The sequence below is a fragment of the Callorhinus ursinus genome, unplaced genomic scaffold (assembly GCF_003265705.2).
Source record: "Callorhinus ursinus isolate GAN/ISIS: 27379988/994484 unplaced genomic scaffold, GSC_fseal_2.0 scaffold6, whole genome shotgun sequence".
NCBI lineage: Eukaryota > Metazoa > Chordata > Mammalia > Carnivora > Otariidae > Callorhinus > Callorhinus ursinus.
Window position 1 is genome coordinate 61,770,566 of NW_027397068.1, and position 14,750 is coordinate 61,785,315.

General features: G+C 38.8%; 1 long non-coding RNA gene across 5 annotated transcripts in view; it reads right to left on the reverse strand.

Moving 5' to 3' along the window:
* LOC112819302 (uncharacterized) overlaps nt 1-14,750 on the reverse strand; it is a 151,917-nt gene that overhangs the window by 94,266 nt on the left and 42,901 nt on the right. The gene's annotated exons all lie outside the window — the stretch shown is intronic.

Sequence of the window (14,750 nt, forward strand, 5' to 3'; positions counted from 1 at the left end):
ATAAGGGAAGTCACTAAATGACTCAGTGCCTCTGTAGTTTCGCCATCTTTAAGATGGAAATAATAATAAAACCTGTCTCATGAGATTATTGGGAGAATTAACTGAGATAATACATGTAAAACACTTAGCAGTGACTAGCACATAATAAATACATGTAAATGTTAGTAATTAATATCACTGTAGGGACATGAAATCTGAAAACTATTTTTACACCAAATAGGAGGTTAAAATCAGAGGAAATGAAGATTTTTATCGTAGGAGGTTCACTGTTACTTTTCCCCCAAATGTTCATTTCTCACTTCCTGTCCTTTGAAAGTCTGTCTCTTCCATGAGCCAGGAAAACTTGAGTGAATAAAAATTGGAATGGAAGGTTTTACTTAATGAAATTCCAAATAAAAATTACTTACAAGCTTTCAGAAGGAGAAAAATGGTGGGAAAGCAAAAAGAAATCAACACAAAAATCAAAATGGAAGAGCTACCCAGGGGACAGAAATATTCTGCATATAAGAGAAATCCATCAAAGCCCACCTCCCTTCCCCTGAACCCTCCCTACGTGTGCTCTCAGGGCCGGCATCCATGCGAAGAGCATCCATCTGGAAGTGTGTACTTCACAACCCGGTGCCGAGACCAGATGGCCCAGCATGGAGACTTCATTTCTGAGTGCAAATGATTTTGTAAATCAGAAGATGAAGCCTTCTGAGTAAGCACGGCTTCCTAGGAGGATTCCACAGACCCAAGTCTCTGACCCACCCACAGGTCAATAAAAGTCTCCAGAAAGCCACTGCCTCACAGCACCCCCTGCACATATGGTCTCCTTCGCAGAACAAACTAGAGAAGCATTAGAGATGACAGCTCCAGATTAAGAAAGAGAAGTAGTCGGGGAATGAAGAGCACATATGAAAATGGTGATGGTCTCATAACTGACTCCACACAGCAAAGCTCTGGGTGAAGGAAGTCTTTAGTGAGAAAACATTTAGTGGGTGCTCATTCACGTGGCACACAGGTTATGCTACGTAGCATGCAGAGATGAACAGACAACCCCTGCTTTCATCGCACGTACATTCTAGATGAAGGAGGAAAGAGTCCCAAGCCACATAAGTAAATAGATAATATCATATCGTGTGGGGAGATGTCTGAAGATTATGGGGAAATGCAAAATAGTATAGCCACTTTGGAAAACAGTCCGATGGTTTCTTACAAAACTAAATATGCACCTCCATTCTAGATGAAGGAGGAAGCATTCCCAAGCCACATAAATAAATAGATAAAATATCATGTGGACAGATGTCTGAAGATTATGGGGAAATGCAAAATAGTACAGCCACTTTGAAAAACAGTCCGATGGTTTCTTACAGAACTAAATATACTCTATACAATCCAGCACTTGTGCTCCTTGATATTTACCCAAAGGGGCTGGAAATTTATGTCTACCCAAAAATGTTCACATGGTTTTAGCAGCTTTATTCATAATTGCCAAAATTTTGAAGCAACCAAAATGTTCTTGAGTAGGTGAATGGATAAATAAGCTGTGGTACATCCAGACAGTGGACTATTATTCAGCACTGAAAAGAAATTAGTTATCAAGCCATGAAAAGACACGGGGGGGACCTTAAATGCATATTAGTAAGTGAAAGACAACAATTTGAAAAGGCTACGTACTGTATGATTCCAACTATATGACATTCTAGAAAAGGCAAAACTATGAAAATAGTAAAAAAAAAAAAAAAAAATCAGTAGTTGCCAGGGTTTGGAGAGGAAGGAGGAATGACTAGATGAAGCACAGAGGATTTTTAGGGTGTGAAAGTACTCCATACACTATCCAATGATGGATGATACATGTCGTTAGACAGTGGCCCAAACCCATAGAAGGTACAGCACCAAGAGTGACCCCCTAATGAAAACTATGGATTTGGGGTGATTATAAAGATTCAGTGTAGACTTATCAATCATAACAAATGTACCACTCTGGTGAGGGATATTGATAATGAGGGAGGTGGTGCCTATGTGGGGGCAGGGACTATATGGGAAATCTCTGTACCTTCCTTTTAACTTTGTTGTGAACATAAAACTGCTGTAGGAAAGAATTTGTCTTTAAAAAAAAGTTAAGGGGAGATATAAATGTGGGAATCATAAGTGCATCCTCAGTAGGCAGTGTTTAAAACTGAGACCACCTGGTGGGTTAATAAAGACATAGCAAAGAAAGGAAGGCAATCAGAAAAGTGTGCATCTCAAAGATGTGCAAGAAATTTTCAAGAAGGACGGAATCTTCTATTCTTTATGTCTGAGCCAAAGTGCCTGGCCAGGCACATGGCAGCCCTCAATCCATGTTTACTAGATAAATTAGTTTACTAATTTCATAAACCAAATACAAAGTATAAACTTCCTGAAGATCCCCCTGCCCACCAAACACTGAAAAACTTTGAATACGGTTTTAATTAATGGTAGCTAGAACACATTTTGGGCATCCCAAATCTATAGCCCTGCCTCCCCATAAACGTGCAAAAGTTTAGACTTCCAAAATTTTGAGATCAAATCAGGACACCTGCTCTCTACTTTAGTGGTGTGTTCACTATATTCTGTGCCTTGAGTTTTCTTAAATAATTGTAATAATCCAATTAATTGATTATTTACTACATACCATGCACTCTGAGATGCACTTTTTTCATTTCATCTCTCCCCCAAACACGTTTGATATTACTTTTATCCACATTTTACAGATAAGACTATTGAAATACAGAGAGAAGAGATCATTGATACAAGATCAAAAAGCTAGTAAGAAATGTAGCTGCCATTCCAACCTAGGGAGTCAGTTTCCAGAAATACTACTAAAAGCACTACTTAAAAACCACCTTAGTCAAGAAGGCATCAGAGAGAACCTCACACCTCAAAAGTAAATAAAAATATAGCCCCAATATATCAACTCCTCTAAAAGCTTTGCCCATGCATATAATGGATGTGGGTCAATAAGCAGAATACAAATGAGTGTATTTAATAACTTGCTATAAATCCTCTCTACACCTTGAACTAAAATGATACTGTGTAGACAGTAGAAACTTACTTAGCTAAGAAGGAAAATGTCTGAATTTCTACAGCTGTTTTTAAAAAATTAAAGGGAACAGTAGCAGATTCAAGGACAACATTAGTACTCGAGGTGCCTCGGGCAGGCAGGTAAACACGAGCCCGGGAGCCAAGGCAAAGCCGGTCAAGTGCTTGAGGCACTGGCCTTATGCCTCCATTGTTGGAGCCGTCTGTAAGCCCAGCACACACCTGGCAAAGGACCGCCGTGTCACAAGCAGGAAGGTATAGATCCAAGAAGAGAGAAACTGGGTCTACACACTGCCCCACCTCCAGTTGCCCCGAAACTTCTAAAGCGAATGCCTGCAGATGGGAACTGAACCAGCGTATTCAGGAAGCCAGATCAATGGGAGATAAAGTGTAAAAATCTCTTTCTGTATCTTGACCAGCTGTGACAGGAGAAACCAGTGTAGGCAATGTTTTCTTAACAACAGAACCAGCCACCCCAGGAACACATCTCAGGAAAATGTTCCATTCGAACCAGTATGTTCTGTCCTATTTAAAAGGTGTCTCCAGCAAATCCCTTTACTTTCTTTTTTTTTTTTTTCTCATGTAAATGATAAAACTCAGGGGAACTGTGTGGGCAAAGGCCACCTGTAACCGCTAAGCCCACCTCCTTTTAACTGCTAAATATAATAAGATTTAGCACTTCAGACTATACAACACACTTACATTAGGATGTTGAATCCTCCCAATAACCCTGTAGATTATTTCTAGTCCCTCTTTATAGGTAAAGATACTGAGGGCTGAGATGACGTAGTTTGGGGCCAGAATGCAGATCAAAGCTTCCACCTGCAAAGAGGAAACCCTCTACCTTATGGATAACCCTGGTCACATCAAACACAAATAATCACAATTTAAAAATGAGAACCAGGTTTTGTCACTGTAGGAAAATCAGCGGCTTAAATCGTTCTCCTCTCGACAAGGGGAGAGAGGCCATATGGGAACCTCAGAGAAGCAAGTTTCGAAGGTGAGAGACAAGAAAGATCAGAGATAAAACTTGACAAACCTACAAGGAACCAGGGCAGAGAAAGAGACAAATTGGGAGCTAAGAAAAACTGGAACAAATCTTCTCAACATGAATTTGATTTGGCTCTGACCCTTTCAGATTCAATCTCTTAAGGTTCTCTTTGTATTTTTCCATTTTACTGCCTGCTCACTACTCCCCATCTGAGTGAGTCCCTGGTGCTTGATTTTAGTGATTTACCTAAAACTGGCAATGAATGGTGTTTATGTGCCATGTCGTTTAGAATATAAGGAACAGTTGATTATTAGAATTACTAGCAAAGAGAGTCCTGATTGCTGGAGCAGTAAGCCGAGGAGTCCCTGTAGAGAGGTGCCATTTGCAACCACCCAGGCCAGTGGAAAACAATTGGAGGAGGGAGGGGGATTGCCATGAACCTCTTGAGAAAAACAGCACTGGCTTTGAGTTGTCAGTGAAAAATCAGGAGTGATTTTACTGCAATAAAACAACTCAGAATTGGAATAAACCTGTACAAATTCAAAGTTGCATCCATGAAATAGATTGAGACCATACTGTGTTTACTCTCCCAGAGAGAGTGCTAATGAATACACAACTGGACTTCCATGGTTTAAAATTCTATCAGGAGGTTGAAAATGGTTAGCATAACACCTACTGAATCTCTGAGGAACCTCTGGGGTGAGGCCGGGTGAGGGGGCTGCCTTGATTAATTCTTTAGTAAGTGTGGAATTCTACCAGCAGTCATGCTGAGAATTAAACAATAAATTCGTGTTCATAGAAAAATGTGGCAAAGTTAGCACTGGGTAGATAAAATTAGGAACTTTGTTTTTTTACGTTTTAAGAAGAGTTTCTTTTTTTTTTTTTCATTTTAATTCCAGTATAGTTCACATACAGTGTTATATTAGTTTCAGGTGTATAATATAGTGATTCCACAATTTAGAGACTTTTTAAAAAGTTGGATATATATGTCTGAATATTATCAGAGGGTAAATGCTGGATGCCAATAAAATTTTAAATTTTTTAAAAATCATAATGTGATATTTGAGCTGACATTTCTATTAATTGTTCCCCCCAAAATATCTTATTTGAAAACAAGCTGTGGCAACAAAAAGAATACTCATAAACACATAATAGTACTGTCCTGAAAATGTAAGGTTCCTAATATTTTTGAAAATTTCTCATCAGAAAATAACAAACCCCTAGAGAAATGAAGCAGTCAGGACTCCTTCATTTAACCATCCATAGGCGCAGCTCCAATATTTTGCCCAAATCCCACCTATGCTGTTGCTGCCTTCCCTTGATGACCTCTAACCCTGACCTTGGCATCCATTTCAGCAAAGGGCTAGCAAAATAACATATACGTGGCTTGGTGCTTGAAAAATGTGTTGACTAGTAGATAAAATTGTCTTTTTTTTCCTTTAACCACAAGAAAATAAAATTAAGATTCTAGAAGAACTAGAAGCCTTTGGATTTAGGTTGAACCATTGCTCAGCCATTGAAATATGTTTTTTCTATCCCAGATTTGCATGTCAGGATGACGTTCTGATCTATGATCTGATTACAGATGTTTGGAGAAACCAAACTATGTTATGATTCCTTTTGCCATTATTGTTTACTTGTTCCCTGTTTAGCTGTCTCATTTATCATGATGATTATTGAGATCAGCATGATTGTTAATGGTTTCAAAGCTTCAAGTGTGTAAGGATCACAGTGCATGCACTTTTTAAGCATTTATTGAGCTGTGTTCCCTGCACAGAAGGCCAGGTCGAACAAATACTATTTGCATAGCAGATTAGAGTGTGCAAAACCCTTCCATTCTCTTCTTTGGCCCTCATGGCAACCCTGCAAGATAGGGCAAGTATCGCCAATGGCATTTTACAGGATAGGAAAGTAAAAGGAGATTCAGTGACTTGTCCAACGTCACAGAGCCTATAAATATCGGAGTGAGAATCCAAATCTAAGTCATCAAGGCATTTTCCCTTTTGTCTCCGGAAGTTTCATTGTTAAATAAATTTTTAGGATTCCAAGTGATTGAGTCCTAAGAATTTTAGGAATTTAAGATTTAAGTGTTTTCACTAAATGTTTGAATGTTTTGAATGTTGAAATTGAATGTTGAAATGTTTTGCTTTTATATTTTACAGCAATGTTATCTCTTACTGATGGTTCACTTAGTACTTCCTAGGCCTTTTGTGTAGCTGTTTGACGACCTTGTTTGATCACTTTCCCTGAGCTGTCAAACACCTTGCAGACCTATTCCTTGCCATGTGCATGCATGAATGGATGAATAGATTGTTTACCAAAGAAATTAAATAATGAAACTTGACATACAAAGAAGGTCAAAGATAACCAAACCAAATTATCCTGCACTGTTTTGCAGACTGTCAATTCTGGTAATTTTAACAGTTTTCCAATGTAAATGTACAACATACACGTCATGATGAACAGGAGTTATACTCAGCAATCTCAGCTCACTTTACAAACTGGTTTGCTTGCATTCCTTCAAATGAGAGCTACATGAAAGTTGTCAGTCTAGGGGTGGAGTTAGCCTCCAAAAGAAGTACAAGGAGAAGGAGAATGCCATGAAGGAATATATGAGGGTGGAGACAATATTAACTTTCCAAGTTCTGGTTTTCTTTTAGTGTCCTAGAACTCAAAGGTGATGGTTGTTAGTTCACCGTGCGGTGCACAGTATGCAATCTCTTCTTTGTATGAGCCTCTTAAAGCCTCAAGAAATGCAGAATGCCTCCAGTGGGCTTTGGTTTTCAATTTCTGAGTTCAGCAATAATTTGTTATAAGTTTAAGAACTATGTTTTCAAATATTTTAACTATAATCATCCCAGGTAATATTTTCCACATTCTAGGAGAAACATTTTTTATTTTAACATATCTACCAATTATTTGACACTTTTTTGATTTTCCCTTTCCATCCTCCAGTTAGTAGAGTTTGACTATATCACATATATAACATTTCCAAAAGCATTAAATATATTTTACATTTAGGTGCTTACCATAAAACCACAGTATTTTTCTTTATGTTTTGGGGGGATTTTTTGTGTTTTTTTGTTTTGTTTTTTGGGTTTTACTTTGACTTAGAAGAAGCTAACTTGTTGAATCAGCAGGTCAGCTCCTGGATCCACTGAAAATAAAATTAACATGACACTTTACTAGGATAATCGATCATTAAATTGTTCTCCCATGAAGACAAACTGAAGAGTGCTTGTATTAAATGAATAGCCAAATTATGTAAAATGCCTACATTAACCAAAAGTTGAGTTCAATTTTCACCTCCATGGCTCAGAAGGTGAGTGGCGATACTTCTGACAACTCAGGCAGCTGAGCAGAGAGCAGATTACCAACCAGAAGAGGAGTTGCCCCATGCATAGGCTTGATGGCATGAGGCCAGCAAATAAACTGGGAGGACTGGCTGGCACCTGAGGGTACTTGACGTCATCTCTTCCTGAACGCACATAATCATTCACCTGCACTCTCTTAATAGCACTTTGGCTTTCTACCTCCTATTCAAGTGACTCACATACACATTTTAGGTCTCCTACTGGATTAGAAGAGCCTTGAATGCAGTACCCATGACTGGTTCATATCTCTGTTCCCCACCACCAAGCCCAGTGTCTTGCTCCCAATCTGGGATAATTAAATATTTGCTGGCCAACCGAAACCACACATAAAGAGCTTGGATTTTCTCTTCCAGGGCCTCTCCTTGTGCTCACTTTTATCAGTGGAAAGTGGGAAGAATGAAGAGTCTCTGTAGTACTACACCACTTGCAAGAACCTTATGAATGAAAGATGGAATACATTTAGATAAAGGTAAGCTGTGTCTACGTTTGTCCACTCTCAACTTTCCCCTTTCCCTTATGAGGAGAGAATGAGGACAAGAAGGTCTCTTCTTCTCAAGATCTAGGTTACTTCTGACATCAAGAAAGCCAAGAGTCTTCAGTGAACAAGAGGGTGTGTATACATTTCCCAGAAGACCTAAATGATTAACAGACAGTGACTTAGGTAATATTAAGTGCAGAGCTTCTTTCATTTCTATTATGAATCTACCAAAAATAGAGTTTCATATTTTATCTGTTTTGTTTCCTCATAATCATAGACACAAAGGGTGAAATTCTGGTCTTTAATGCATGCTCACAGTTGCTATTAAATTAATTGGGACTGTGCTCATGCATTCAACAACTAAATTTGCTGCCATGGAATATTTCTTGACTTGATGCTACATTTGTACATGTCTTAAATATTGCTCAAGGAGTACAAATATTTCCAATACAAAAAATATCAAGAAAGGGAAATGAAAAACGTAAATCCCTGACCAAATATTTTAAAAACAAATGTACAACTCAGTCATAGACTAACGTGAACATGCCTTTTGTTTTGCATTGTCCTTATACACTATGTAATGTTTCTTAAATAATGCTGTTAAGAACACAGGACTTGCAGAGTCTTCTGCCAAAACTCACTTTAGGTTATAAATAGCAAACACCTCTTCCACCATACTCATACTTGACAGATATTGCTTATTAGTCTTTTCTGTTGAACCTTAGAATCCTTCCGTTAAACTATTAAACATTTATTTTGTTGGTTAAGATAAAACCTACTTGCCACCTTTGCTCTAGACCAGTTCTTAGCCTTTTGAATCAGAAACACATGAAAATTCAAGAAAAAAAATCTACCTACCCAGAAAAATTCACATCTGCAAAAAGCTATTTTTATACTATTGTTTTAGTTTGGGTACCCCTGAAGCTTATCTATTAATATTCATGAGGTCTATCAACTCATGGGAACAACCTCTGCTCTAGACGATGTATTTTCTAAGAAGATTCAGGAAATAATGGAAAGTCTTCATCATGAAAATGAATATTTGATTTCTCATTTTTTTCCTTAAATTCCCTCTTTCTTTCCTACCCCCCATTATGTATATCTACATATATCTCTAAGATTTATAGCGGTTTCTTTTTCTCCAAGTGGTGACCAGCCAAAGAATGAGTCAAACTCTCCACAAGTAGGTAGGAGTATCTTAGCATTGATATTCTCTGAGGCACCTCCTACAGAGACTCATCAAGGGTGGAGAAAATTATGTGGGTGGACGACACAGCAGTCTGTGATATGAGAATGGCAATTGCAGATGAACAGGTAAATGCCTTTCGTTGATATCAAAGATCATATTTTTAACTGTTGTTTAAATTGCTACTTAATCTTCTTTCTTTAAAAATGCAAAGGAAATGTTATGCTGGATTCAATTTATCATTCCAAAGTATCACAAATGCTGTGAGAAAATTCAACTGTCTCCACATTGAGACTTTTATAAGACCTCAAACCATGTCCTTGATACAGAGGTGCTAATTAATCCATTGGTATTTTATAGGCTAACAAGCAAGCTTAGGATGTATAGAAAGCAGACATAACAGTGTTAAACTATTATGGTGTCATTCGAATGTAAACTCTGCCCAAGGGGCTCAATCAAATGGCAGTGCTTTCCCTCATTACTAGTTTCTTGACCACAGTGCTCTATTAATTTCCTCTCTATTCAATTTCACGTGTCATGCAGTACTAAGTTTTTAGGTTCATATTAAAAACTTTGACACTGTTGAGGTGCTTGGGTGACTCAGTCAGTTAAGTGTAGGACTCTTGGTTTCGGCTCAGATCGTGATCTCGGGGTCCTGGGATTGAGCCCTGCATAGGGCGCAGCACTCAGCACAGAGTCTGTGCTTGTCCCTCTCCCTTCCCCTCCACCCCTCCCCCCACTCACCTGCGAGAGCTCTTTCTCTCTCTTTCTCTCTCTCAAATAAATAAATAAATAAATAAAAACAAACAACAACAACAAAACTTTGACCCTGTTGTTCCTGTGGCATCCTAGAAAATATTTAGCCCTAAATTGTAGATTCTATGTTCCTTTCTTCTTTTACTGTTTTTCCTTCTCCCTCCTTATTCCCATTCTTTTTTGTAAACTCTCATTCTGTTATAGGGAGATTATCTCTTTTGATTCATATGGTCTTCTACCAAAGCAATACAAATGACAATGCAGCAGGACAAAATTACCATAATTACTGAGATTGTCCCCCAACTTCCAGTCAGTCTCTTATGGTCTCTTCTACCCCCTTGAAATTGCCTCCATTGCCTCACTGGGCATCCCTGAGCATTCAAAATACTCTGATATGTTGAAAGAACTCAATCTCCTCCTGGAAAGGACTGAACAATTCCAGCATCCCAACTTTATTCAATAAGCATTAAGCAAAGCCTACGTTTGTCAGAGAAATGTTGACAAAGAGCTGCTAAGAGTTTTTAAAAGGCAAGTTCTTCTCTTTTTGTTTGCCTGTAGGAATATTGTGAATCATGACATACATTTCAGTAGGTTTATAAGACTTCATAAACCTACTCATAAACAGTAGGTTTATGAGACTTCAAGAAAGTAGAGAGGGATGTATGTATAGAGGGATGAAATAGGCAAACTGTTTCCACAAGAGCCAAGGCTAACTGGGTCTCATTTCCAACTTGACACCTACAACTGGGGCTCAAAGCCAAGGCCATGACTCTGCAGAGAGTAAGGAATGGGGTTAGAGGGCCAGGAGAACCATGTGCTCCCTTTTTGAAAAGGCTACTGTTCTGCTCTTCTTTTCCTCTTTAAGGGAATCTCTACTTTCACATCTGAGTCACTTAGGAAAAATATAAATCAAAGGAGACAGTTCAGTAAAAAGTACTTCTACAGGGATGTAAGAACTTCACCCATAACTGGTTTCCCACATGACACTTTCGTGGCAGGGGCAGAAGATGATCCCATATCCATGCAGTGCCGTATGTGTGGGAGTACACATCTAACAAAGCAGATTCTGGACAGATACCCCCAATCCCATTTTCTGGAGAGAATAATGCCTAGAATGGGGAAAGAGCATGCTCTTTACAGGGTGAAAAACATGTAGTATGGAATTAAATGTGGAGAAATAAATTCTATGAAAACCAACCCTTTTACCCATTGAATCACTTGGCACTTGTTTCCAAAGGGAAAAGATAGATAGAGCTGAGAACATAAGAGTCAGTTGAGTTTGTAAATAGATTTTGGAACTCAGAGAAATAACAGTAGTTTTGAAAGCCATGGTGTTTTTGATTTGTAAGTATCAACCTTTTTTAAATAATAAGGTGTTTGAGTACCAAAAGCTTGACTTTACACATAAAGAGCCAAAATCCTGAAGGACCCATAAACAAAGGCTGAAAAAAATAGTTGCCCCCTCAGTTTTTCCAGAAGGAAAAAGATTTCTGGGCTAGTGAGAAGAACATTCAAGAGAGGAAAGAAATTGGGGCACCTGGGTGGCTCAGTCGGTTAAGCGTCTACCTTCGGCTCAGGTCATGATCTCAGGGTCCTGGGATGGAGCCCTGCACTGGGCTCCCTGCTTAGCGGGAACGTGCTTCTCCCTCTGCCTCTGCCCCTTCCCCCACTCATGCTCTCTGTTTCTGTCTGTCTCTGTCTCTCTCAAATAAATAAATAAAATCTTTAAAAAGAGAGAGAGAGAGGAAAGAAATTAACTGAACTAACTCTTAATGGTTCTCTGAGAAAGAGGGCCCTGCCCCTAAGCCCCTGAAAAGAGCTGAGCCTAGGTTATGGAAACAGCAGGAAAGCCAGATAAGTTTGGTGTATCCCAGAGCAGGGAAGTTACATGCCTCCCTTCCCAAAGTACGGCCTAGAGAGGTTTCAGACTTCATGAACGAGGTTCCATCCAACATGGCACCAGAACAGTAAGATGGCTTCTGCTGACTAAACCATCTAGACAAAGGAGCCTACAGGCAGGGTAGCAAAGTCATGGGCACCCTACAGAGTTTTAAGTAAGACAATTTCCAAGCCCTTGAAGAAGAACTACATAAGGTTGGGAGTGGGTCTTGCAGTTTGAAAGAGGAAACTTCAGAGCACTTGGATCTGGGATCCAGGAAATGTGGACATCAGGAGCAAATGCCAAAAACCAACAGCGAATACCGTGTGGCGTTGGTCATGGTCGATGAGAGCACTCAAGGAACAGACCCCCTCTCTTCACTAATGCTGTATGTTGTGATCCTACTCTAAACTTCTTGGAACGTAAACACAATTCAATAAGGAGAAGCAAGGAAAACCTGAGCTTGACTAGTGCATAACCAAATTAGTCCTTACTTTGACCAAGTTTACCTGGATGTGAACAAATTTCGTTTTCCGTTATCTGATGGAAATGGCATCTCATGCAAAAAACAGATTTTATTTAAAAAAATTAACAAACCTGAACTTGAATTTTCTAAGTTCAAGTTTTTCCCTGTGAAATTTCCATAAATGACATGTGATTTCTAATCCAATTATATTTCAATCCAGGGTTTACGCTCAGATTATTTTTTTTCTTTTGTGTATTTCCACTCTTGTAATCATCCTTGCAATCTCTTGGTTTGCTTTCCCGAATATTCTCCTGAACATATCCATTGTGTGGAGATTTCACTCATTAAATTTTATGATATTGTTCCAAACGAAAAGAGCTATCCAATGCTTTGCAATTTTGGTTTAGAATTTTTTGAGTAAAGATGCCAGAAGATAGCTGAACAAATATGCCTTGTAGATATGCAAAAAAAGAGGGACAGGAAAACAGCCAGCCTATCCTTCCCCAGCAAGCTTAAGGAGAGGAACAACCATGGTTCTTTTGTTCCCTAAATCTTGCTGCAATGCTTAGCACAATAAAACTGCACATTATAGATGCTCAATTAATAGTTATGTGCTGCATTGGATTGAAAGAAAGAATTTAAGTAAATTGGCATAAATATGGCTTGTTTTCACTGTTGTTTATACACTGGCATACAATAGTATTGCAAATAATTTACCTTGCCAAGCTCACCAAATGAGTGAAAGGGTAAATGGCTAAGTGCAGATAGGTGGGGAGGTAAGTGTAAATAAATACTAATCACAAGTGTACTGTTTTGGGAGAACTTTGCTTGACTTCTATAGTCTAACTATAGGATTGGTTCCTTAAAATTCTTTCCATCCCTCATCTCTCTTGCTGAGTCTCCTGAGATGTTGTTAACCCTCAGGCTCGGTTGTTGTAGTGAGTAAAAAGAGCACAGCCTTTGGAGGCCCTGTATTCAAGGCCTGCTCCGCTAATAGTATGACCTCCAGAAAGTTACTCAATCTCTTTAAGCTTTGTATTCTTGATCTATAAAATAGGAATAATATTACTGCTCTCATTAGGTTGCTGTAGATACTGAATTTGATGTAAAAAATTTAAATGCTAAACACTTTCCTTGGTAAAGTGCATGGCATGGCAGACATTCAGTAGCTGGTAGCTCTTGATGATATCATTACATAAAAAATGCCATGATTGGATGCTATTCTGTAAATATCATGGGGATGAAAATTTTACTTGTCTGCTCTCTCTTGAATATTTGATGTGAAGCAAAAGCCTTTTTCTCCTAAGTGATATATTATAGCACATGTGTCTACACATGCAATATGTTGTGACTAAAAGTGATGGATTTGTATTCCAAAGAGTTATCTAGGCATCCCCAAAGGTATTCAGAAATCATCATTTATCATACTGTCATCAAGCAGAGTCATTTGTTCAGCACACCTCTGTCCATCTCCGTGTGCCAAACTGAGCATTGTGAGTGAACAGATGGGATCCCCATCCTCCAGTGGCTTCATATGGAAACTTCCCGACACCATACTATCTTACACAGAAACAACTGAACAAACACTGAATGAATAAACAAATTTAAAAACTAAATAACTATAAAGCATGTTAGCAACATGTAAGCGTACGGCTCAGCCAAGGGAGGGTATCTCCTAAATAGGTCAACATGTAGGAAATAAGACATCTTAACATTCCCCCTGATGTTTTAGAAAATATACAAGAAACAAATCATGTGTGATCTGATTCTACTGACCTCCCTTTAATCCCCATTCAGTTCCAAATACAGTATGGACATCCAGGAAACACAGAAAGAAATATTAAGGAGTCAGGCATACTGCTGTATCACTGATCATTTAGGAATGCATATTCATTTTTGTATCTCTTTTCTGGGAGAGTGGTGAAAACTACATAAAGCATTGTATCAATATGAAGCATTATTATTTTTATTATTTCATGAAATTCAGCAATCTCTATGCACATGCTGGGGGCTACAAATGTTTTTACAATCCAGAATCAGCACAGGTGTTATTACTGCCAGCTTCTTTGCATACGTGTCTCTGAGAGTGGCCTCATTTCTCAAATGTAGCAGCTACATCATGGCAAAGAAACTATATGAAAAGTGAAACTCATTCAGTCTTCCAGATGTTCTTGTGAACATGACACCAAACAATGGAATGATTGATTGATTGACTGAACCTACCCTTTGTATTTGAATTTTTGTGCATTGTGTCTCACAGATTTAAATTTATTTTTTTTAAGGTTTTATTTATTTATTTGACAGAGAGAGAGAGAGAGAGGGAGCACAAGCAGGGGGAGCGGCAGGCAGAAGGAGAAACTGGCTCCCCGCTGAGCAAGGAGCCCGATGCAGGACTCGATCCCAGGATGGTGGGAACATGGCCTGAGCCGAAGGCAGACACTCAATGACTGAGCCACTCGGGCGCCCCTCACAGATTTAAACTTAATCTAACAGTTGTACCATCAGCATTTCTGTGAATTTGAGGTTGTCGATATATATTGAAATGGTAGCACATGTCTCTGTCACAATTTGGTTA